General features: G+C 43.8%; 1 protein-coding gene and 1 pseudogene across 1 annotated transcript in view; both read right to left on the bottom strand.

Moving 5' to 3' along the window:
• Positions 1–4,780, bottom strand: part of LOC120019534 (synaptosomal-associated protein 25-A-like) — a 45,313-nt gene extending 40,533 nt beyond the window's left edge. Inside the window, exon 1 of the mRNA XM_038962831.1 lies at positions 4,704–4,780. The gene's annotated coding sequence lies outside the window, so the exon portion shown is untranslated. The remainder of the gene's footprint in view (positions 1–4,703) is intronic.
• The window catches only part of LOC120019377, a 48,881-nt pseudogene that overhangs the window by 10,677 nt on the left and 13,246 nt on the right, over positions 1–24,958 (bottom strand).

The following is a 24,958-nucleotide window of genomic DNA, read 5'->3' as shown; positions in this document are numbered from 1 at the left end:
CAACCTTCCAATCTTAGGGCAGACAGTCTAACAACAACTGTGTTGTTTACAAGCCAGAAAACCCCCGGAATAATCTACCCGAACCCCCACTGCCTGCACTGCAGCATCTTAAATTACCCAGCCTCAGATTGACAAAGGTAGAGCAACAATATCACCACAGAGACTCGCCACGCTTCATTGGCTTCTGAATAAGATACAGTAATGGTGTTGAATGCAGCCCAGAGTCAACACAATACTAATGTGTGTCTAGCATATTGTCAGGCACCTGAGCTCACTATAGGACATGTAATGGTGAACGGCCCAAGCACATTCATGTTGACTAGACCAGATGACTTGGTTAACGTGGCTCACTGAAGAAGGGATTCGATGGCGATGTCCGTGCTTCAGTCCAGACCAGGGACGTTTCAACCAATCATATGCCTCGTAACTCAACACAGAGGAATCCTTCCATCATACAACTGACTGGGAAGATGATATCTGTGGTCACAGCAACTTGCAGCACGAGACTTAGTACTGTTGCAGTCTGCGTCATACCTTGTTACTGGCAGGCCTGCTCACACCATATGTCTTGTCATCACTGACCAATGTAATGTTCTAAAAACAGAGATAGTTTATGAGGTCTATGAAAACCAACAAATATTCTTTACAAAAGCTTTTATGATATATGTGCTATATGATTTGGAGAAGGTCCAACAACAAGAAGACAAACAATATTTACCAAGGATAATTCACCCTCATCAGATTTGGCCATCTCTACTCGAAAGTAAACATTTAGTAGATGTACTACTGTACCTGCAGTGGATTAAATGTGTTGATGCATTGTCATTGCAGTATAGAAGATTAAAGGTACAATCTCTCTTCCTCTTCGCTCTCTCTCTTTATCACTCTCTCTCTCACTCTCTCTCTTTCTCTCTCTCTTTATCACTCTCTCTCTTTCTCTCACTAATCCTTTCATTCGCCATTATCTTCTCTTTTCCATAATTCTGAGGAACATCAGCCCCTCCTCTGATTGGTGGGTGGTGGGAAGAGAGGATCATGGTAAAAAAAAACAGTAGCACCAGAGAAGAAGAGCTCAGATGGGAACAGCCCCCAGAGTGACACTCCAGCCTCTCTCACTATTATTACCAATGAATAATTGTTAGCAACATGCTCTGTGGGGGTCCATGGGCTAGGTTCTGGCTATATAAACACAATTTGATTGATTGAAAAGCTGTGCAGCTCAGTAAAGTACATCGAAAACCAACAACCATGTTGATGACTCTGACATTTGCAGGAAATATAACTATATGACTGTCAGCCAAATGGAATCATTAGTTGGAGCCTACATAACATTATACAACTATCTCAAAGACTGCAACGCAAGGTGACATTATAGCTTCTCTGTTTCATCTTCACTACAAAGACGAGGGGGCTTTCAGGTATAGAAAAATTATACAACATCTTCTAACAAAATTGTACAACTCCTTTGTCCCAGGGCTGATGCAGACTTGTTATCGAGAGATTCTCCCATCGATGTGTCCCAGCCATGTGTCATAGGCAGTGACGGAGGGAACGCGCCAAAGTCCTCAATCTTCGGACATCGCCACAGCTTCCTCTGCTCTACAGCAGCAGCCATTTTGTCTTATTGTTTACTACCTGATTGTCTCAGGGAAAATGAGACTAACTCCCTTGTGGTAAAGAGTAGATGCCAAATCCTCTCCCCTCCTCCTGTTCCACTACTGTCATCAGGTCAAAGGCAAGGTTAACTCTCCTGGTGAAACTGATGCTACTGGAGTAGGCCTCTGTTATGTAGCGAAACAGAATACGCTGTACCTGATAGAAGCCTATACATACACTGAAACGCTTAAACATAGTGTCGGATTGAATCTTATCATGCGACATACTTTAATGTTTCCACGTATATGTTAGATCTTATAGGTTTCTGAATTGATAATAGCCTACACAAAAATTGCCAGATTATGATGTCAATACAGTCAATCCCCACACATATTTTGCAAACGGCACCATATTCCCTACATAATGCACTACTTTTGACCCGAGCCCTATGGGCCCAGGCCAAAAGTAGTGCACTAAATATGGAATACTGTGCCCTTTGGAACGCAAAATACAGTACTTCCTGACAGAAAACCTAATCTACAGTCCTTTTCCAGGGCCATGAACCTAGAATAGCGTCCACTAGTCTCCGTTGGTCAGAACAGCACATTACTCAACATCATAACAGACCTCATTATGGAGATACCATCACACACAGTCCTCCTGACATCGACTATTTGGCTTGAAACTGAATTATATGATATTGTGATTCTTATATCAAATTAAAAAGCAGAACAAAATGCACGATTCTTCAGCTTCCTCAAGGCATACAGTACATCACAAATGCATGTCGAATTACAGTAGAATGCCATGGTTCTTTCAGTTTACAAGCATCATTATCAATCAGTAACAGTGAGGCATTTATTCGTTGGTATGTTTGGCAAAAAAAAGTGAATTAATTAATCCAAGGCTGCAATCATATAGATTGTGATATAAGTTAAATGTTCTGAAATCGATTCACTCCCAACGGACTTCTTGGCCAAATGTCCATTTCAGTATAGCTTTTTAGGGGGAAATGTGGTAACGTCGGCAGTCATTTACTGTTATCTGGAGAATATATGCCCAGAAAAAAACAGGGATAGCCGCATGCACCAACACGCACAATGCACAGTTCAGCAAGTCTGAAAAAAACATTGATTTCCGAGGCATTGGATTGATTCTATAGATTTCAGCTCGGTATACCAGACACACATAGCGAGAGAGAGAGAGAGCAGCTATATAAATGAACAATAGGCTGTTCCGAAAAACAATCAACCGCTACCGCTGGGTGATGGTATATGAGTCACCATTTACTCGTGGAAAAAGCCCTATAGTGCCGCCCACGCTCTGCAGTCAAACCGATGGAAGCCGCATGATGCGATATGGTAGGCTATAGCAGCCATGTCAACCGAAAGCATGCGTGCATGTCCTTTTATTTGTCAGCTCAACACCGGCCCTCTCAACACTCCATTCAATGCTGGATTCCTCTCATATCTAACGGCCTGTTACTAGCTTCTCCATTTTGATATTCTCTCTCTCTTTCCTCGCTCTCTCTCGGTGTCTCTTTCTTCCTGTCTCTGTCTCTCTGTCTTTCCCTCTGATGTTATGGCACAAGAGACTGAAAACTCTCAGGTAGAGCAATGGGGGAGATGCGACGGTGGTCCAACATCACGTGGTGCTGAAATCTAAAAACTGTATTTCCAGGTGCGACCTGCGAAGAAGAGCACGTAGAGGAGCACGTGACCTAAATAACTAATTTGCCGCAAACCTTAAAGGTCTGGTCAGCAATCAACAACGTTCCATTGAGCAATGATGGAGAGAAGACCATTTAAATGCACATACATCATAACAGATTTGGTGTCAATTTCACCACATGCTTCGTGCTTGACAAGTCGACGATCTAAGGATCTCATCTGTGGTTTGATGTAGTCGAGGTGCAGTGCATATACGTATAGGATGGCGAGGATGGATGGGGGCTATAGGATGTCATAGTGCGGGTTTCACCGTCCTCCCCCGCTCTTCTCGCCTCGAGCCCCCGCCCATCCTCTAGCACCGGGAAGACACAGACGGTAATTACCGATGCCTCGTCACCTAAATGGCATGGCAGGGATGTGGCCATTTTGACGCAACAAACTGAGTAGGCTACAGCCAGCGAGCACGGACGGACGAACATATATAGTGGCATATTGATGAAGACTGTCGGTCGTGTCTCCCCTGTTTACCCCCCCCCCCCCCCCCCCCTCCTCCCATCGACACACTCTGGCGCAGTTTACTATAATGACATTCCCCAAATCAATTGAGGACCCCTTCTTTCACCCCCTTGGGATGTTTCTCCCCAACTGCATTTTTAACGCACAATAGGCTCCAAATCTGCACTAAATCACCCCCACTTTTGATTTGCTAAACTTACTATCATTCACGATTCCACTGCGGCATCAGCAGTGAGCTGTTTCCTACCCATATTTGAGAAGCGGTAGTAAAATACCATCCTCTTAAGCATCACTCGAGGGAGTGATAAACCAGCTCTGCGCAAAATCCCCAAAAGCTTCTAAATAAACACACGTTTCAAAGCATGCTGGTGCAAAACACAACAAGTCATATCTAATACGGGTTGAACATCTAATAAACCAGAATGCCGTGCCTTTGTTTAATTTCTTGTGCGTGTTCGTCTGTTTATTTTCTGAGAGAGTTTGAGAGCAAGAGAGACAACAGCGCAGCCGAGCCCCAGCTGTCATTGTCCAAGGTGCTGAAACGCAGAAAACGCCCACACCTTACGCATTAGCACATACAGCATCCTTCAATTTCAGAAAATCGACTGCTCGTGGAGATTTACACGCACAGCACAAGGTTCATGTAATTAGAAAGAGGCAAACCCCGGCATGTCTACAATTTATATATTTCAAAATCAGACATGCGAATTCAACAAAAAGGCAACGAATAAACCTTTATTAATCAAGTGCTACCGTCATGCGGGGTTTATCAAAACATATCCTCCGATGCTCTCAATCGAAAACGGCTTCACAATTAAAAACCGAGTACTTCATTTTGTACTGAAAATATTTTGGTGAAAACCCCCGAAAATAAAACATTTGCGTTATAATAGAATAGAGAAATCTAAAGTGTTCTCCTACCTGTGCCGTGGTCGGTGGCTTGCAGTCAGCAGGAGGAAATGTCTGCGTATTTCAACAACTAACCGATATCACTCCCGTTCTGTATGGACTGGATTGCTGCAAAGGCACTGCGCGTGGTTGATACCTCCTCAGTTCTTCAATGGAACGCAGCAGCTCTGCCCTAGTCAAAGATGGCAGTCGCTTTTGACGTCAGCAGCTTTTAATAGATAGGCCTATCTGTCAAAAAGAGAGGCACTTCTGCAAGCTTGGTAATGAGCAGCTGCATGCGCACCGGTAACTGCTCAACGGAAATCGCCATGTATTTTTTTTTGGCAAACAACAGCCTGTGAATGTGTTTACATGTGTCGTGTCATGGTATCACATTTCAGCCATCGATTCTAAACAGTTTCTCGCCCCAAACAGATATTTATGTGGCTTTATGATGAGAAATAGGTAGCATAATAGGCCTACACATGCTCGGTATGACGATATTATTGAGTATCTACTACCAACGTGTAATTTAGCCCTATTGAAACAAACAGCACCCGCACAACAACATAACCCTATTGGATGCTCTGAAACAGAATTGTGAATAGTCTATAGCGTTATGCTAATGGGAGGTCGTTACTTTCTCTAACAGCAATGACGCATTTCTTTTTTATATATTGACATTTTACAGTCATTATTTTCCTGACTCACCCACATTTTAACCTAACAATGCACACTGTACTTCAGTCACTGTGAATCCCAAACAAAACAGAAAGGACACAAGTAAAGTTTTGAATCACTACTCTAACTTCTATAAGTTAGGGGAGACCGGGTTGGTTGTCTCATGGGTTGGTTGTCACAGTGCTAATTACTCCCAATCTAAATGGAGTTGTGTAATAATTTTCAAGTTAAATTGTGTGAATTCGTTAAAAAACTTCTTCAGGATCGGTGGGTCCCATGCGGGACGTTGCGCTAACTTAGGCTAATGCGATTAGCATGAGGTTGTAAGTTACACAAACATTTCCCAGGACATAGACATATCTGATATTGGCAGAAAGCTTAAATTCTTGTTAATCTAGCTGCACTGTCCAATTTACAGTAGCTAATACAGTGAAAGGATACCATGCTATTGTTTGAGGAGAGTGCACAGTTATGAACTTGAAAATGTATTAATAAACCAAATAGGCACATTTTGGCAGTCTTGATACACAATTTTGAACAGAAATGCAATAGTTCATTGGATCAGTCTAAAACTTTGCACATACACTGCTGCCATCTAGTGACCAAAATCTAAATTGCAGCTGGGCTGGAATAATACATGATGGCCTTTCTCTTGCATTTCAAAGATGATGGTACAAATAAAATACAATAGAACGGTTGGTTTTGTCTTTGTATTATCTTTTACCAGATCTATTGTGTTATATTCTCCTACATTCCTTTCACATTTCCACAAACTTCAAAGTGTTTCCTTTCAAATGGTACCAAGAATATGCATATCCTTGCTTCAGGGCCTGAGTTACAGGCACTTAGATTTGATATGTCATTGTTGGCCAAAATTGAAAAAAAGGGGCGGATCCTCCACCTGGTCAATTCATGTCAGCATGACAAAACATTGAGCTGACGGGAATTAGTGTTTTTCATAGGTGAAGGTTAAAAAAAAAATATTGGAATTTTCTTCGTAAATGTTTGAATTATGGGAGTATCCATGAACAATTATGTTGTTGGGGATGGTTGTCACATGGAATGTGGGGTTGGTTGTCACAATCAACATTGCCACTGCCAGTTTACAATAAATCCCAAGCTCTTACAGTATGTGCTATGAAGAGATCCCTTCATTGCTTCTCTCTTATACACATTTTTTTCTGTCACACACCCACACATTCATACACAAACACATTTACTCAATCTGTTGTTCTCAAGACACAAAATACTGAATTTTGTTAGTAAATATAATTTGATCAAAGAAAGGCTCTGTATGCCATATTGCTTAATTTCCTGTTACAAAATAAGTTACATTGTGACCTCCAACCTCATTCTGTGTGACATCCAACCCCATTTGGCAGGGTAGCCTAGTGGTTAGAGCATTAGACTAGCAAGTTCGAATCCCCAAGCTGACAAGGTACAAATCTGTCGTTCTGCCCCTGAACAAGGCAGGTAACCCACTGTTCCTAGGCTGTCATTGAAAATAAGAATTTGTTCTTAACTGACTTGCCTAGTTAAATAAAGGTTAAATAATAAATACTTCTGTATGACGCGCACACACACACACAGAGACATAGACACACACACACACACACACACACACACACACCATGCACACACAAACACACAGACATAGACACACACACACACACACACACACACACACACACACACACACACACACACACACACACACACACACACACACACACACACACACACACACACACACACACACACACACACAGAGCCATAGACACACACGCATGCACACACAAACACACACACAGACATAGACACACACACACACACACACACACACACACACGCATGCATGCACAAGTATATACTATTTATTCAACTGCACAACCAGAAGACACTACCCACTTTACATTTGTAAACACAGTCACACTTGACAGCACATTCATGATCTATTATTCTATTGTGTACATACCAGGCTCTTACTATGCATACTAGTTCTACTATTACTTGATTTGACTCCAATTATTTATATTGGTTATTGTACTGTTATGTTGAGGGTGCTAGCACACAAGTATTTCACTGCACCTTTTATACCTGCTGTAAACTGTGTACATGACTAATACAATTAGATTAGATTTGATTGGAAAGTACAAGCCAATTCTCTCTGGCTTGTTCGGGGGAAATTGCAAGCCTGACCTCTTACAGCCTACCTTTTGGTGTGCTTAGCTTTCACTAGAAACCATGATTGCTTCTTCCAACCTATGTCTTCAGCCTATGCCAGCAACACCTAACCTTTGTCTTACAGTACATGTATTCAAGACAAGGATAATCACAGTCATGTATGAGGGAGTTATCAATATAATCATAGACACATGGATGATAAACACAGGCTTTAATTTCGGATCAATCAAAGGAAATTAACATGGGAAATTAGTAGTTGATATTTCCTAATGAGCAGTGTAGACTTCTCCAGGCAGCGTGGGAATGTTCCCCTCTCCTCTCTACCTCTGTTTGGCAGTCTAATAAATGTATCTTCTATGGCTCTGAAGCCTTCCTGTCTCCTAAATTAATGATAATGATAACACTGCATGAAAAATCCATTTAGAGAGGAGAAGGAGAGAAAGAAATAGATGGGGAAAGAGAGATGGGGGAGAGAGAGATATAGATAGATGGGGAGAGAGAGGGAGATAGAGAGAGAGGGGGAGAGAGAGAGCGGGGGGGGGGGGGGGGGGGAGGAGAGAAAGAGAGAGAGAGGGGGAAAGAAGATTCTTGCAGGCCATTCCATTCATGAAACCAACAGATAGTAACTGCATGTATTTATAGATAGCCAGCTATTTTGCAGTTCCATACTACCAGTACCATGAAATGTTGTGCATTTGTAATACAGAACATAGTAGATATGAAGAGTTTATTCTAAAACACATTTATTGTTTAAAGATATTATGAAAAGATTGGTGTGTTTTTTCACTATCTAATCATGGCATGGGGTTATTCAATGACAGACATGTATTTGTTTAAAATCTATCACTTGATGGCGTCCTTTCAGAGGGACAAATAATTATGTTTTTTTGCAAAATGCTATGTATCCGCCTCGCTCTCAGATAAATAAGTAGTCTTGCTAGGTTTACACAGTCAAATGCAATAAATAACACCTTTTTTAAAAATAAAGAACTGTACAAATGATACAATTGTGACATCAGTACAGTAATATGAGATATGTATGTAAAACATTTACATTTGACATGTTAGTCATTTAGCAGATGCTCTTATCCAGAGTGACTCAGAGTTAGTGTATTCATCTTAAGATAGCTAGAGGAGACAACCACATATCACAGTCAAATATGATACAGACATTACATTCCAGCTCAACAATATTGTGTTGTGCAACAACAACAAAAATACTACACATCTAAAATCTATCAATGAAACATCTGAGAACAGTAATATTTTAAACGCACATGAAGGTACACACAAGCAATCTGAAAAAAACACAAATGTGAAAAGTTGTTGGATATATAGCTTTGGAAATGAACTCTTCATATGCTCGCAGCTTTGCAGATTTACTAAATGTAAAGTATATTCATTTTCTATAATTTTACTACTATGGTAATGAATTAACATTTGACAAATGCATCACAGAAAAACATGAGACTTTTGTATGGTAACAGTGACAGCTTAAAGTGACCCGCATCCTGCATCGTCAGTTATTTATTTATTATTTGAATAAAACATCCTTCATGTAAAGGTAAGAACACCAGCAGAGTAGCAGTCACTGACATTCTGTCTTGGAGAAGAAGAGTATCTCACATGCTAAACAAGATCTCCATTTTCTTCTCATCCTCTCTGCCTGTCGTTTTTCCTTCTCCAGGACATAAAAGAAAACGTCAAACTTTTCAAAAATAGTCTCTTTGAAGTTGTGAGTGTTCTGGTTGGAGGGGAGGGAGGGATAGAGGATAGAGTGTTGCTGTTTTTAGCGGCCAGAGAGCAGAAGCAGTGGCTGGAGAGGGAGATTAGCAGTAACAGCAGAATTATCAGCTCTGTATCAGGCTAGCCTGTAACCTCTGACATCCCATCTCTCTCAGAATGGTTTCATTCTTATTAAACTACTGAGAGAGGGAGGGGGGATGGAGAGAAAGATGGAGGTAGACAGAGAGAGTGAGATAGGGACTGAAGGAGACAGAGAGCGAGATAGAGAGAGGGAAGAGATTTGCAAGAGAGATAGAGTGAAAGAGTGATGGGGAGGAGAGATGCGGGGAGGGTGGGGAGGATGTATGGTGGAGGAGAGGGTGGTGGAGGGGAGGGTGGGGAGGAGAGATGCAGGGAGGGGAGGCTGCTGCTGCTGCAGCTATGGGCTCATCCTGTGACTCAGCATATTCCACAAAAAAACAACTGTTCTGTTCACCTGGCGGTGATAGAGAGGCTTAATGTCACACCTCAGTTACTAGAGCAAACGCACTCATATATGTACTGCATACCTGTCCGGATGTAGTCACTGAATACTGTTCTTGTCTTGATACAGTACCCTACAGTATATCATCCAACTGTCGTTTTGTATAGCTCTTGTTCAGTTCAACACAGTAGTTACAACTGATCTGGTTCCTTTCCCAGTAAATTCTCTGATCTAATTAATCACTAGTGTCTCTGTGATTCTGTTACCGTGGTAACATAAATTAAATCATTTTGTGCAGGCACTGTTGAGTTACTATATGCGTTTCAGTTTGTTTGTTATTTATTGTTATCATTTACAATAACACCCTATGGACTGCTTTCTCAACATGTACACTATACTGCAATGCAGCTCTCTGTAGTAGAAACTGCTCAAGTGCACCATTGTGGCACATGTATTTGTATGTGTGTAAATAAAACCAATTTATTGTATGGGATTGTGTTGCATAGTATAGCAAAGGTGCATCAACCTCACACAAACTTAATGAGGCCAGAAGAAGGAACGTCTCTCAGCCTCAGTGTCGACCGCAGAGAGTGATATTCAACCTGATAATTGAGGTATTGATAGATCTGATAATTGATGTATTGATAGATTCGGGCTATGTCGTGACATTGATAAATGTGAGACTGAAGGTCTTGTATCCAATGGCAAGGATGGCTGTCAGGGAGAATATTGACTTGCTATTGAAATTAATCTCTACACCCCACAGGCCTTTCTCTCCACATCACATCACAGCTAATGCTGCCTCATACTACACTACTACCTCTGGATGGGAGAGGAGGAGAACTGAAGGATTAAAGAGTGACAGAGAGTGAGAGAATGTGGTCGATATTTAAAGAGAGGGATAGGGAGAGGCTGAGACAGAATAAATAGAGGGAGAGAGAGAGAGAAAAAGTGAGAGAGAAAAAGCGAGAGAGAAAAAGCGCACGAGAGAGAGAGAGATGCAGAGAAAGTAGGGTTTAAAGGTTCAGAGATGCCATTCTGTGTGCGTGGACAGCCGTGTAGTGCAGGATGGCAGAACGGAGCTGAATGCTGTAATTCTTCGGTGCACTGGACCAAAACAGAACGTCCCTTCTGGCTAACTCACAGGAAGTGGCATGTTATTGCCAACTGAACACAAATGTGTGTATTCTTAGTCTCCATATGTGCATGTGTGTGTGTGTGTGTACTGTGTGTGTGTGTTTACTTAAGCATTTGCATCAGGGGATAAAACATTGGAACAGCTGAGATCCTCTAGCTGCATGACTACATTTTGATATGCCCCATGAGCAGATGCAATGAGTTCTCTATCAAAATTGAAAAAATGATTTCTAATGAACGTATGATGATGATTAGGATGTTTAGACAAAGCTGGTGACTGCTGAGTAGGGGAGTAGGGGAAGAGGGACGTTATTGTTTTAAAGACCCTGTGAGAGAGTGCTGTCAGTGTGCCATTGGATCACCTCCATTTTTAGATTGACATTTTAGTAATTTAGCAGATGCTCTTATCCAGAGCGTCTTACAGTTAGTGCATTCATCTTAAGAAAGTTAGATGGGACAACCACATAGCACAGTCATAGTAAGTACATTTTCCTCAATGAAGCAGCTGTCAGAGGCAGAGGAAGGAAGGGATATTGTGCAAGTGTTGGTTCAGGAATTACAGTTATTATTATTTATTATTTTTATGTGTGTGTGTTCCCCTCACCTAACCTTGCAGTGCTCCTCGGGGGATGCTTCATGCTCTGTGTTGTCCAGTGCTCCTCGGGGGATGCTTCATGCTCTGTGTTGTCCAGTGCTCCTCGGGGGATGCTTCATGCTCTGTGTTGTCCAGTGCTCCTCGGGGGATGCTTCATGCTCTGTGTTGTCCTGTTTCTGGGTTATGGAGGTCAGCGTTCCGGTCAGCCAATCAACTCCCCCATTACCGCCATCTTCAGGTCCATTGCTGATGGTGTAGTAATGTAGTAGTCTCTTCAGGACCATTACTGATGGTTTAGTAATGTAGTAGTCTCTCCAGGACCATTACAGATGGTTTAGTAATGTAGTAGTCTCTCCAGGTCCACTACTGATGGTGTAGTAATGTAGTAGTCTCTTCAAATCAAATCAAATCAAGTTTATTTTATATAGCCCTTCGTACATCAGCTAATATCTCGAAGTGCTGTTATTAGTAATGTAGTAGTCCCTTCAAATCAAATCAAATCAAGTTTATTTTATATAGCCCTTCGTACATCAGCTAATATCTCTTCAGGTCCGTTACTGATGGTGTAGCAATGTAGTAGTCTCTTCAGGTCCACTACTTATGGTTTAGTAATGTAGTCATCTCTTCAGGTCCACTACTGATGGTTTAGTAATATAGAAGTCTCTCCAGGTCCATTACTGATGGTTTAGTAATGTCGAAGTCTCTACAGTCCATTACTGATGGTTTAGTAATGTAGAAGTCTCTCCAGGTCCGTTACTGATGGTTGGTAATGTAGTAGTCTCTCCAGGTCCTTTACTGATGGTTTAGTAATGTAGTCATCTCTTCAGGTCCATTACTGAAGGTGTAGTAATGTAGTAGTCTCTCCAGGTCCACTACTGATGGTTTAGTAATGTAGAAGTCTCTCCAGGTCCATTACTGATGGTTAAGTAATGTAGTGGTCTCTTCAGTGCATTACTGATGGTTTAGTAATGTAGAAGTCTCTCCAGGTCCGTTACTGATGGTTTAGTAATGTAGTAGTCTCTCCAGGTCCACTACTGATGGTTTAGTAATGTAGTCATCTCTTCAGGTCCATTACTGATGGTTTAGTAATGTAGTAGTCTCTTCAGGTCCATTACTGATGGTGTAGTAATGTAGTAGTCTCTCCAGGTCCACTACTGATGGTTTAGTAATGTAGAAGTCTCTCCGGGTCCATTACTGATGGTTTAGCAATGTAGTAGTCTCTCCAGGTCCACTACTGATGGTTTAGTAATGTAGTCATCTCTTCAGGTCCATTACTGATGGTGTAGTAATGTAGTAGTCTCTCCAGGTCCACTACTGATGGTTTAGTAATGTAGTAGTCTCTTCAGGTCCATTACTGATGGTGTAGTAATGTAGTAGTCTCTCCAGGTCCATTACTGATGGTTTAGTAATGTAGTCATCTCTTTAGGTCCATTACTGATGGTTTAGTAATGTAGTAGTCTCTTCAGGTCCATTACTGATGGTGTAGTAATGTAGTAGTCTCTCCAGGTCCACTACTGATGGTTTAGTAATGTAGAAGTCTCTTCGGGTCCATTATTGATGGTTTAGTAATGTAGTAGTCTCTCCAGGTCCATTACTGATGGTTGGTAATGTAGTAGTCTCTCCAGGTCCATTACTGATGGTTTAGTAATGTAGAAGTCTCTCCAGGTCCATTACTGATGGTTTAGTAATGTAGTAGTCTCTCCAGGTCCATTACTGATGGTTAGTAATGTAGTAGCCTCTCCAGGTCCATTACTGATGGTTGGTAATGTAGTAGTCTCTTCAGGTCCATTACTGATGGTTTAGTAATGTAGTAGTCTCTCCAGGTCCATTACTGATGGTTGGTAATGTAGTAGTCTCTCCAAGTCCATTACTGATGGTTTAGTAATGTAGTAGTCTCTCCAGGTCCATTACTGATGGTTAGTAATGTAGTAGTCTCTCCAGGTCCATTACTGATGGTTTAGTGATGTAGTAGTCTCTCCAGGTCCATTACTGATGGTTGGTAATGTAGTAGCCTCTCCAGGTCCATTACTGATGGTTTAGTAATGTAGTAGTCTCTCCAGGTCCATTACTGATGGTTGGTAATGTAGTAGTCTCTCCAGGTCCATTACTGATGGTGTAGTAATGTAGTAGTCTCTCCAGGTCCACTACTGATGGTTTAGTAATGTAGAAGTCTCTCCGGGTCCATTACTGATGGTTTAGAAATGTAGTAGTCTCTTCAGGTCCACTACTGATGGTTTAGTAATGTAGTCATCTCTTCAGGTCCATTACTGATGGTTTAGTAATGTAGTAGTCTCTCCAGGTCCATTACTGATGGTTTAGTAATGTAGTAGTCTCTCCAGGTCCACTACTGATGGTTTAGTAATGTAGTAGTCTCTCCAGGTCCACTACTGATGGTTTAGTAATGTAGAAGGCTCTTCAGGTCCATTACTGATGGTTGGTAATGTAGTAGTCTCTTCAGGTCCATTACTGATGGTTGGTAATGTAGTAGTCTCTCCAGGTCCACTACTGATGGTTTAGTAATGTAGAAGTCTCTCCGGGTCCATTACTGATGGTTTAGAAATGTAGTAGTCTCTTCAGGTCCACTACTGATGGTTTAGTAATGTAGTCATCTCTTCAGGTCCATTACTGATGGTTTAGTAATGTAGTAGTCTCTCCAGGTCCATTACTGATGGTTTAGTAATGTACTAGTCTCTCCAGGTCCATTACTGATGGTTGGTAATGTAGTAGCCTCTCCAGGTCCATTACTGATGGTTTAGTAATGTAGTAGTCTCTCCAGGTCCATTACTGATGGTTAGTAATGTAGTAGTCTCTCCAGGTCCATTACTGATGGTTTAGTAATGTAGTAGTCTCTCCAGATCCATTACTGATGGTTGGTAATGTAGTAGCCTCTCCAGGTCCATTACTGATGGTTTAGTAATGTAGTAGTCTCTCCAGGTCCATTACTGATGGTTGGTAATGTAGTAGTCTCTCCAGGTCCATTACTGATGGTGTAGTAATGTAGTAGTCTCTCCAGGTCCACTACTGATGGTTTAGTAATGTAGAAGTCTCTCCGGGTCCATTACTGATGGTTTAGAAATGTAGTAGTCTCTTCAGGTCCACTACTGATGGTTTAGTAATGTAGTCATCTCTTCAGGTCCATTACTGATGGTTTAGTAATGTAGTAGTCTCTCCAGGTCCATTACTGATGGTTTAGTAATGTAGTAGTCTCTCCAGGTCCACTACTGATGGTTTAGTAATGTAGTAGTCTCTCCAGGTCCACTACTGATGGTTTAGTAATGTAGAAGGCTCTTCGGGTCCATTATTGATGGTTTAGCAATGTAGTAGTCTCTTCAGGTCCACTACTGATGGTTTAGTAATGTAGTAGCCTCTCCAGGTCCATTACTGATGGTGTAGTAATGTAGTAGTCTCTCCAGGTCCACTACTGATGATTTAGTAATGTAGTAGTCTCTTCAGGTCCATTACTGATGGTTGGTAATGTAGTAGCCTCTCCAGGTCCATTACTGATGGTTTAGTAATGTAGTAGTCTCTCCAGGTCCATTACTGATGGTTAGTAATGTAGTAGTCTCTCCAGGTCCATTAGTGATGGTTTAGTAATGTAGTAGTCTCTCCAGGTCCATTACTGATGGTTGGTAATGTAGTAGCCTCTCCAGGTCCATTACTGATGGTTTAGTAATGTAGTAGTCTCTCCAGGTCCATTACTGATGGTTGGTAATGTAGTAGTCTCTCCATGTCCATTACTGATGGTTGGTAATGTAGTAGTCTCTCCAGGTCCACTACTGATGGTTTAGTAATGTAGAAGGCTCTTCGGGTCCATTATTGATGGTTTAGCAATGTAGTAGTCTCTTCAGGTCCACTACTGAAGGTTTAGTAATGTAGTAGCCTCTCCAGGTCCATTACTGATGGTGTAGTAATGTAGTAGTCTCTCCAGGTCCACTACTGATGGTTTAGTAATGTAGTAGTCTCTTCAGGTCCATTACTGATGGTTTAGTAATGTAGTAGTCTCTCCAGGTCCATTACTGATGGTTGGTAATGTAGTAGCCTCTCCAGGTCCATTACTGATGGTTTAGTAATGTAGTAGCCTCTCCAGGTCCATTACTGATGGTTGGTAATGTAGTAGTCTCTCCAGGTCCATTACTGATGGTGTAGTAATGTAGTAGTCTCTCCAGGTCCATTACTGATGGTTTAGTAATGTAGTAGTCTCTCCGGGTCCATTACTGATGGTTTAGCAATGTAGTAGTCTCTTCAGGTCCATTACTTTTGGTTTAGTAATGTAGTAGTCTCTCCAGGTCCATTACTGATGGTTTAGTAATGTAGTAGTCTCTCCAGGTCCATTACTGATGGTTGGTAATGTAGTAGTCTCTCCAGGTCCATTACTGATGGTGTAGTAATGTAGTAGTCTCTCCAGGTCCATTACTGATGGTTTAGTAATGTAGTAGTCTCTCCAGGTCCATTACTGATGGTGTAGTAATGTAGTAGTCTCTCCAGGTCCATTACTGATGGTTTAGTAATGTAGTCATCTCTTCAGGTCCATTACTGATGGTTGGTAATGTAGTAGTCTCTCCAGGTCCATTACTGATGGTTTAGTAATGTAGTAGTCTCTCCAGGTCCATTACTGATGGTTGGTAATGTAGTAGTCTCTACAGGTCCATTACTGATGGTTTAGTAATGTAGTAGTCTCTCCAGGTCCATTACTGATAGTTTAGTAATGTAGTAGTCTCTCCAGGTCCATTACTGATGGTTGGTAATGTAGTAGTCTCTACAGGTCCATTACTGATGGTTTAGTAATGTAGTAGTCTCTCCAGGTCCATTACTGATGGTTGGTAATGTAGTAGTCTCTCCAGGTCCATTACTGATGGTTGGTAATGGCAGGAGTCTCTCCAGGTCCATTACTGATGGTGTAGTAATGTAGTAGTCTCTCCAGGTCCATTACTGATGGTTGGTAATGTAGTAGTCTCTACAGGTCCATTACTGATGGTTTAGTAATGTAGTCATCTCTTCAGGTCCGTTACTGATGGTTGGTAATGTAGTAGTCTCTCCAGGTCCATTACTGATGGTGTGGTAATTTAGTAGTCTCTCCAGGTCCATTACTGATGGTGCAGTAATGTAGTAGTCTCTCCAGGTCCATTACTGATGGCTGGTAATGTGGTAGTCTCTCTTCAGGTCTGGTGTGTGTGGGGGCTGTATTGAGTGTGTGTGTGTACATGTTGTGTGTGTGTGCATGTAAAACATTATTAACACCACTATGTGCATGAACATGTTTTATCTCCACAGATTGAACACGAGATTAGCTGCCAATGCCTGCACCTGCATGTTGCTATGGCAACAGGGTATCCTCTCTGCGTCACCTGCAACCATGTTTGGTTTGGTTTCCTATTCCTTTTTTTCTAAAACAGTTCAACTGAGAGAGAAGCAGCATACTTCTGTTCCTCTTTTCTCTAGTTGTAGACATAACATAGCATTATTGTCATAGATAATAGAGAATATCATAGAGTTTCTGTGTCTTTTATTCACACGGATGTAAACAAATGATCATTATGAAATAGTGATGAAAGAACGGACAATACTAATACAATAAGCAGCAACAGCTGTGGAAAAGGCACTTTTTCTAGAAAGAGAGAGAGCGAAAGAGAGAGGGAGAGAGAGAGAAAGAGAGCGAGGGAAGGAGAGAGAGAGAGAGAGAGGAAGAGAAAGAAAAAGAGAGAGTGAGAGAGAGGAGAGAGAAAGAGAGCGAGGGAAGGAGAGAGAGAGAGAGGAAGGGAAAGAAAAAGAGAGAGAGTGAGAGAGAGGAGAGAGAAAGAGAGTGATGGAAGGAGAGAGAGAGAGAGGAAGGGAAAGAAAAAGAGAGAGAGTGAGAGAGAGGAGAGAGAGAGGAGGAAGAGAGGAGAGAGAGAGAGAGATGAGAGAGTGAGTGAGAGAGAGTGAGAGAGTGAGAGAGTGTGAGAGAGAGGTGGGGCAGGGCAGAGAGTCTCCACTGCAGTGAAACAGGGCCCCTGAACCCCAACCAGCCAACCAGCTCTATCGATTCAGTGCAGCAGAGGGGGGAGCGGGCGCGGGTTGGCACATCCACGCTTCAGGCTCTGCAGTACTACACAGTTTGAGGAAAACACTCCACTCTCCCTCCCTTGCCAGAAAGAAACCTCCATTCCTCCTCACCTCAGCTACCTTTTCAGAGATTCTCTCTTTCTCTCTTTCACCAGGTCCTCATTCAATGTCTCTCAGTTTGTGGTCAACTTAAGTCACTAAAGTAAGTCAAATGAAATCAAATTTTATTTGTCACGAACACAGTTTACAACAGGTATAGAAGGTGCAGTGAAATGCTTACGTGCTAGGTCCCTTAAAAAAGAAGAGGTAATTAGAAGAATCACTCAGTCTGTGTCCCAAATGGCACCCTATTCTGTAGTGTGCTACTTTTGACCAGAGTCCAATGAGCCCTTTGGGATGCGTCCATGGACCTTCTCTTGCCTGTCAGTTGGGGTGATGTGCTGTCGGTCAGACCATTCCCTAGAGCAGCTCTCCTCTTCCGTTGGTCTTTACATAACAGACCGTTGCATTATACATAGTCATCAGATGCACTTGCTCCTCCAGGATGACTTATATAACATTCATGTGTTTCCCTGTTGCAGTAGTTTGATTAAAGGTTCTTTACCCAAGGGTCCATCTGTTGTGTTTGCATATGAAATCAAACCCTAGTTTTCTACATAATGCATTACTTTAGCCATAGGCCCTGGTGAAACGTAGTGCACCACGTAGGGAATAGGGGGCCATTTGGGACACAGACTCTCATCAGGGAGAGGATTTGGCCAAGGAAGTTGTTGTTGTTGATTTGGCCTGAGAATGAGACAGTTTGGGGCGGGCGGGAGAGGCCGATGGCGCTGCAGGAAAGAGCCATATGCAATTTAGAATGTATTATTTATTAATTAAATGTATTTATTATAGGAATATTAGCTGTCTCACAGTCATCCAAAAATTACAACCATTTTGAACATTTAATTTTGTTATATAACTCCTGTTTGTTCCAGCATTATTATTGTCTTTAGGTTAGATGGATGTACATCGTTTTGGATGGATTAGGCTTTGTGAGTCATAAGAGCCTCTGCATCTTACCAGACTGTTTAGAATCATCTCGGTCTTGCACCAAATAGTTACTTATATCTCTGGACTTTTTTGCAACTGAAAATGCTGAATCATTGGTTCCGTGAGAATCAATCACTGCACAGAGCTGAGGACAGAGGGCTATCCTCTAGTAACGGCCCTATAAGCACAGTCAGCCAATCCGACGTGAAATACGACTTTTCATTAATAATGTATACGAGAAGCAGATCACAACCACAAAGCAAATGTTCCTTTACTATACAGCTCATTCCTGTAGTGTGTAGTGTTTTTCCTCTATACTACAGTTGAGAATACAGAGAATGCATCTCAAATGGAACCCTATTGTCACGATCGTCATGGGAAGAAGTGGACCAAAGCGCAGCGTGGTACGTGTTCATTCTCGTTATTTATTTAACGAACACCGACAACAACAAAACAAAATACGAACGTGACGTTCTGCAGGGCGAAATAATAACCAATGCAAAAACAAGAACCCACAAATGAAAGAGGGAAAAAGGACTGCCTAAGTATGATTCCCAATCAGAGACAACGCTAGACAGCTGCCTCTGATTGGGAACCACACTCGGCCAAAAACAAAGAAATAGAAAACATAGAAATAAAGAAACTAGAATTCCCACCCTAGTCACGCCCTGGCCATAGAGATGTTTTTATTCTCTATTCTGGTTAGGCCAGGGTGTGACTAGGGTGGAAATTCTAGTTTCTTTATTTCTATGTTTTCTATTTCTTTGTTTTTGGCCGAGTGACAGTACAACCCCCCCACCCCAAAGGTGCGGACTCCGGCCGCAAAACCTGACTCTAAAGGGGAGGGTCCGGGTGGGCATCCCTTACGGCGGCGGCTCTGGTGCGGGACGTAGACCACCCTTCGCCCGCAGATCCCTCCGCTTTGGTGGAGGGACCGGGTCGCAGATCATCGCCGGAGGAACCAGACCACCGAACATCCCCGGAGGCTCCGGACTGGTGACCACCTTAGTCACATCCATTCGTTTCGTTCTACAGGGATCATACGTTAGCTATAAAGCTCCTTTACATCTGCTTTCTCTTCTGCATCCTAAATGGTACCCTATTCCCTATATAGTGCATTACTTTTGACCAAGGCCCAGAGTGCATTGATCAAAAGTGGTGCACAATGTAGGGAATAGGGTACCATTTAGGATGCAGAAGAGAAAGCAGATGTAAAGGAGCTTTATAGCTAACGTATGATCCCTGTAGAACGAAACGAATGGATCAACAGATAAATAATACAACAAGCTCTTATGGAGAACTTTTCACCTGGCATATTTATTGTTAGTTCAAGTGAATTTATTCAATAATAAGAGGAGAAGCATTATGACCCCTTGACCTTCTCAGACACTGAGTCATTTATGGATGACCTTCAAAGTAATTACGTGTTGGCTTCAATGCATCTTGTCAACTCTTTGACAAAAAAAAGTGGATCCTACTTGGCTGTTGCTAGTGGACTGATTGATAGGATTATTACTGGCCGTCAATAGGCATGATGTAGTTGGGTAACACTGTTTATTACTGGCCGTCAATAGGCATGATGTAGTTGGGTAACACTGTTTATTACTGGCCGTCAATAGGCATGATGTAGTTGGGTAACACTGGAGTGATGAAGGCTCAGCTCATACATCACAATTCTGCCACCTGTTCATTTCATCTTCTGTTATTCATGATTGAATGTGTCTCCAATGACGACGTTCTCGTTTCCTTTGTCAGTAGAGTGCTACTCTAATCAAGCAGGTCTTTACTTTCTGCAGGCCTATAGTCATCCACACCGTGACTTCAGGTCTCTCTCTCGCTCTCTCTCTCTCGCTCTCTCTGAGATATGGAAACAGGGAGTGAAGGAGCGATAAATAGTGATAGACAAAGAGAGAGAGAGAGAGAGAAGTGAGCGAGAGAGTGACAAAGAGAGAGAGAAGTGAGTGAGAGAGTGCTATAATCTGCTCATGAGGAGGTGTAGTGAATGAGTACAGAACCTGGCCAGGCCGGAGCTGTCCCAGTGGGTAGTGGGAAGTGAGGGAATGCTGAGTAAGCATTGCGTTGTGCTCTGAGTGCTCTGAAACACTGCAGTGCTGCGGGGAGCTCCAGACATTGATCTCAGACAGCAGCATAGTAGAGCCAAGGCAAGGCCCAGACAGGATTGTTCATCAGAGAGAGAGAACACACCCAGACAGGACTGTTCATCAGAGAGAGAGAACACACCCAGACAGGACTGTTCATCAGAGAGAGTGAACACACCCAGACAGGACTGTTCATCAGAGAGAGAGAGAACACACTCAGACAGGACAGTTCATCAGAGAGAGAGAACACACCCAGACAGGACTGTTCATCAGAGAGAGAGAGAACACACCCAGACAGGACTGTTCATCAGAGAGAGAGAAAACACCCAGACAGGACTGTTCATCAGAGAGAGAGAACACACCCAGACAGGACTGTTCATCAGAGAGAGAGAACACACCCAGACAGGACTGTTCATCAGAGAGAGAGAACACACCCAGACAGGACTGTTCATCAGAGAGAGAGAACACACCCAGAAAGGACTGTTCATCAGAGAGAGAGAACACACCCAGAAAGGACTGTTCATCAGAGAGAGAGAACACACCCAGACAGGACTGTTCATCAGAGAGAGAGAACACACCCAGACAGGACTGTTCATCAGAGAGAGAGAACACACCCAGACAGGACTGTTCATCAGAGAGAGAGAACACACCCAGACAGGACTGTTCATCAGAGAGAGAGAACACACCCAGACAGGACTGTTCATCAGAGAGAGAGAACACACCCAGACAGGACTGTTCATCAGAGAGAGAGAGAACACACCCAGACAGGACTGTTCATCAGAGAGAGAGAACACACCCAGACAGGACTGTTCATCAGAGAGAGAGAACACACCCAGAAAGGACTGTTCATCAGAGAGAGAGAACACACCCAGACAGGACTGTTCATCAGAGAGAGAGAACACACCCAGACAGGACTGTTCATCAGAGAGAGAGAACACACCCAGACAGGACTGTTCATCAGAGAGAGAGAACACACCCAGACAGGACTGTTCATCAGAGAGAGAGAACACACCCAGAAAGGACTGTTCATCAGAGAGAGAGAACACACCCAGACAGGACTGTTCATCAGAGAGAGAGAACACACCCAGACAGGACTGTTCATCAGAGAGAGAGAACACACCCAGACAGGACTGTTCATCAGAGAGAGAGAGAACACACCCAGACAGGACTGTTCATCAGAGAGAGAGAACACACCCAGACAGGACTGTTCATCAGAGAGAGAGAACACACCCAGACAGGACTGTTCATCAGAGAGAGAGAACACACCCAGACAGGACTGTTCATCAGAGAGAGAGAACACACCCAGACAGGACTGTTCATCAGAGAGAGAGAACACACCCAGACAGGACTGTTCATCAGAGAGAGAGAACACACCCAGAAAGGACTGTTCATCAGAGAGAGAGAACACACCCAGAAAGGACTGTTCATCAGAGAGAGAGAACACACCCAGAAAGGACTGTTCATCAGAGAGAGAGAACACACCCAGACAGGATTGTTCATCAGAGAGAGAGAACACACCCAGACAGGACTGTTCATCAGAGAGAGAGAACACACCCAGAAAGGACTGTTCATCAGAGAGAGAGAACACACCCAGAAAGGACTGTTCATCAGAGAGAGAGAACACACCCAGACAGGACTGTTCATCAGAGAGAGAGAACACACCCAGACAGGACTGTTCATCAGAGAGAGAGAACACACCCAGAAAGGACTGTTCATCAGAGAGAGAGAACACACCCAGACAGGACTGTTCATCAGAGAGAGAGAACACACCCAGACAGGACTGTTCATCAGAGAGAGAGAGAACACACCCAGACAGGACTGTTCATCAGAGAGAGAGAGAACACACCCAGACAGGACTGTTCATCAGAGAGAGAGAACACACCCAGACAGGACTGTTCATCAGAGAGAGAGAACACACCCAGACAGGACTGTTCATCAGAGAGAGAGAGAACACACCCAGACAGGACTGTTCATCAGAGAGAGAGAACACACCCAGACAGGACTGTTCATCAGAGAGAGAGAACACACCCAGACAGGACTGTTCATCAGAGAGAGAGAACACACCCAGACAGGACTGTTCATCAGAGAGAGAGAACACACCCAGACAGGACTGTTCATCAGAGAGAGAGAGAACACACCCAGACAGGACTGTTCATCAGAGAGAGAGAACACACCCAGACAGGACTGTTCATCAGAGAGAGAGAACACACCCAGACAGGACTGTTCATCAGAGAGAGAGAACACACCCAGACAGGACTGTTCATCAGAGAGAGAGAACACACCCAGACAGGACTGTTCATCAGAGAGAGAGAACACACCCAGACAGGACTGTTCATCAGAGAGAGAGAACACACCCAGAAAGGACTGTTCATCAGAGAGAGAGAGAACACACCCAGACAGGACTGTTCATCAGAGAGAGAGAACACACCCAGACAGGACTGTTCATCAGAGAGAGAGAGAACACACCCAGACAGGACTGTTCATCAGAGAGAGAGAACACACCCAGACAGGACTGTTCATCAGAGAGAGAGAACACACCCAGAAAGGACTGTTCATCAGAGAGAGAGAGAACACACCCAGACAGAACTGTTCATCAGAGAGAGAGAACACACCCAGACAGGACTGTTCATCAGAGAGAGAGAACACACCCAGAAAGGACTGTTCATCAGAGAGAGAGAACACACCCAGACAGGACTGTTCATCAGAGAGAGAGAACACACCCAGACAGGACTGTTCATCAGAGAGAGAGAACACACCCAGACAGGACTGTTCATCAGAGAGAGAGAGAACACACCCAGACAGGACTGTTCATCAGAGAGAGAGAACACACCCAGACAGGACTGTTCATCAGAGGGGAGCACACACACAGATACCGTTTATGCAGACATGTGCTCTGACACGTACATAATAGTCCTACAGAGACAAACACCCTAACACACTCACTGCGTCATAGCTTTCTGACCGACAATTAGAGCCTCCGGCCTTGTTTACTCCTACTAACCTGCATAGCATTGATTGTGGTAGAACAGCCCTCCTCTCTCCACCCTCCTCCTTCCCCTCACTGACTCACCCTGCTCTGCTCTCACCCCCCTTCTCTCCATCTCCTCCTCCCCCAGCCCCCTCCCCCTCACTGACTCACCCTGCCCTGCTCTCACTCCTCTTCTCTCCATCTTCTCCTCCCCCAGCTCCATCCCCCTCACTCACTCACCCTGCCCTGCTCTCACCCCCCTTCTCTCCATCTCCTCCTCCCCCAGCTCCCTCCCCCTCACTGACTCACCCTGCCCTGCTCTCACTCCCCTTCTCTCCATCTCCTCCCCCAGCTCCCTCCCCCTCACTGACTCACCCTGCCCTGCTCTCACTCCCCTTCTCTCCATCTCCTCCTCCCCCAGGACTGACAGCTCCCTCCCCCTCACTGACTCACCCTGCCCTGCTCTCGCTCCCCTTCTCTCCATCTCCTCCTCCCCCAGGACTGACAGCTCCCTCCCCCTCACTGACTCCCCCTGCCCTGCTCTCACTCCATCTCCTCCTCCCCCAGGACTGACAGCTCCCTCCCCCTCACTGACTCACCCTGCCCTGCTCTCACTCCATCTCCTCCTCCCCCAGGACTGACAGCTCCCTCCCCCTCACTGACTCACCCTGCCCTGCTCTCACTCCCCTTCTCTCCATCTCTCCATCCCATTACACACATGAATGTCACTACTGGGCTTTCTCTCCCTCTATTGTGTTAATTCAGTCATCTTTTCTTTCTTGCTCTCTCTCATCTCTCTCTCTCTGCCATCTCTCTCTCTGTCGTCTCTCTCTCTCTTTCTCTGTCGTCTCTCTTATCTCTCTCTGTCATCTCTCTTTCTCTCTCTGTCGTCTCCCTCTCTCTTTCTCTGTCGTCTCTCTTATCTCTCTCTGTCATCTCCCGCTCTCTCTGCCATCTCTCTCTCTGTTGTCCCTCTCTCTCTCTTTCTGTGTCGCCTCTCTCTCTCTCTCTCTCTCTCTCTCTCTCTCTCTCTCTGTCGTCTCTCTTTCTCTCTCTGTTGTCTCTCTCTCTGTCGTCTCTCCTTCTGTCCTCTCTCTCTCTGTTGTCTCTCTCTCTCTCTCTGTCGTCTCTCTTTCTCTCTCTGTTGTCTCTCTCTCTCTGCCATCTCTCTCTCTGTCGCCTCTCTCTCTCTCTCTGTCGTCTCTCTTTCTCTCTCTGTCGTCTCTCTCTCTCTCTGTTGTCTCTCTCTCTCTCTCTCTGTCGTCTCGCTTTCTCTCTCTGTTGTCTCTCTCTCTCTGTCATCTCTCCTTCTGTCCTCTCTCTCTCTCTGTCGTCTCTCTC

The sequence above is a fragment of the Salvelinus namaycush genome, chromosome 24 (assembly GCF_016432855.1).
Source record: "Salvelinus namaycush isolate Seneca chromosome 24, SaNama_1.0, whole genome shotgun sequence".
Taxonomy (NCBI): domain Eukaryota; kingdom Metazoa; phylum Chordata; class Actinopteri; order Salmoniformes; family Salmonidae; genus Salvelinus; species Salvelinus namaycush.
Note: the sequence above shows the minus strand (reverse complement) of the source record. Positions and strands in the feature narration are given on the sequence as shown.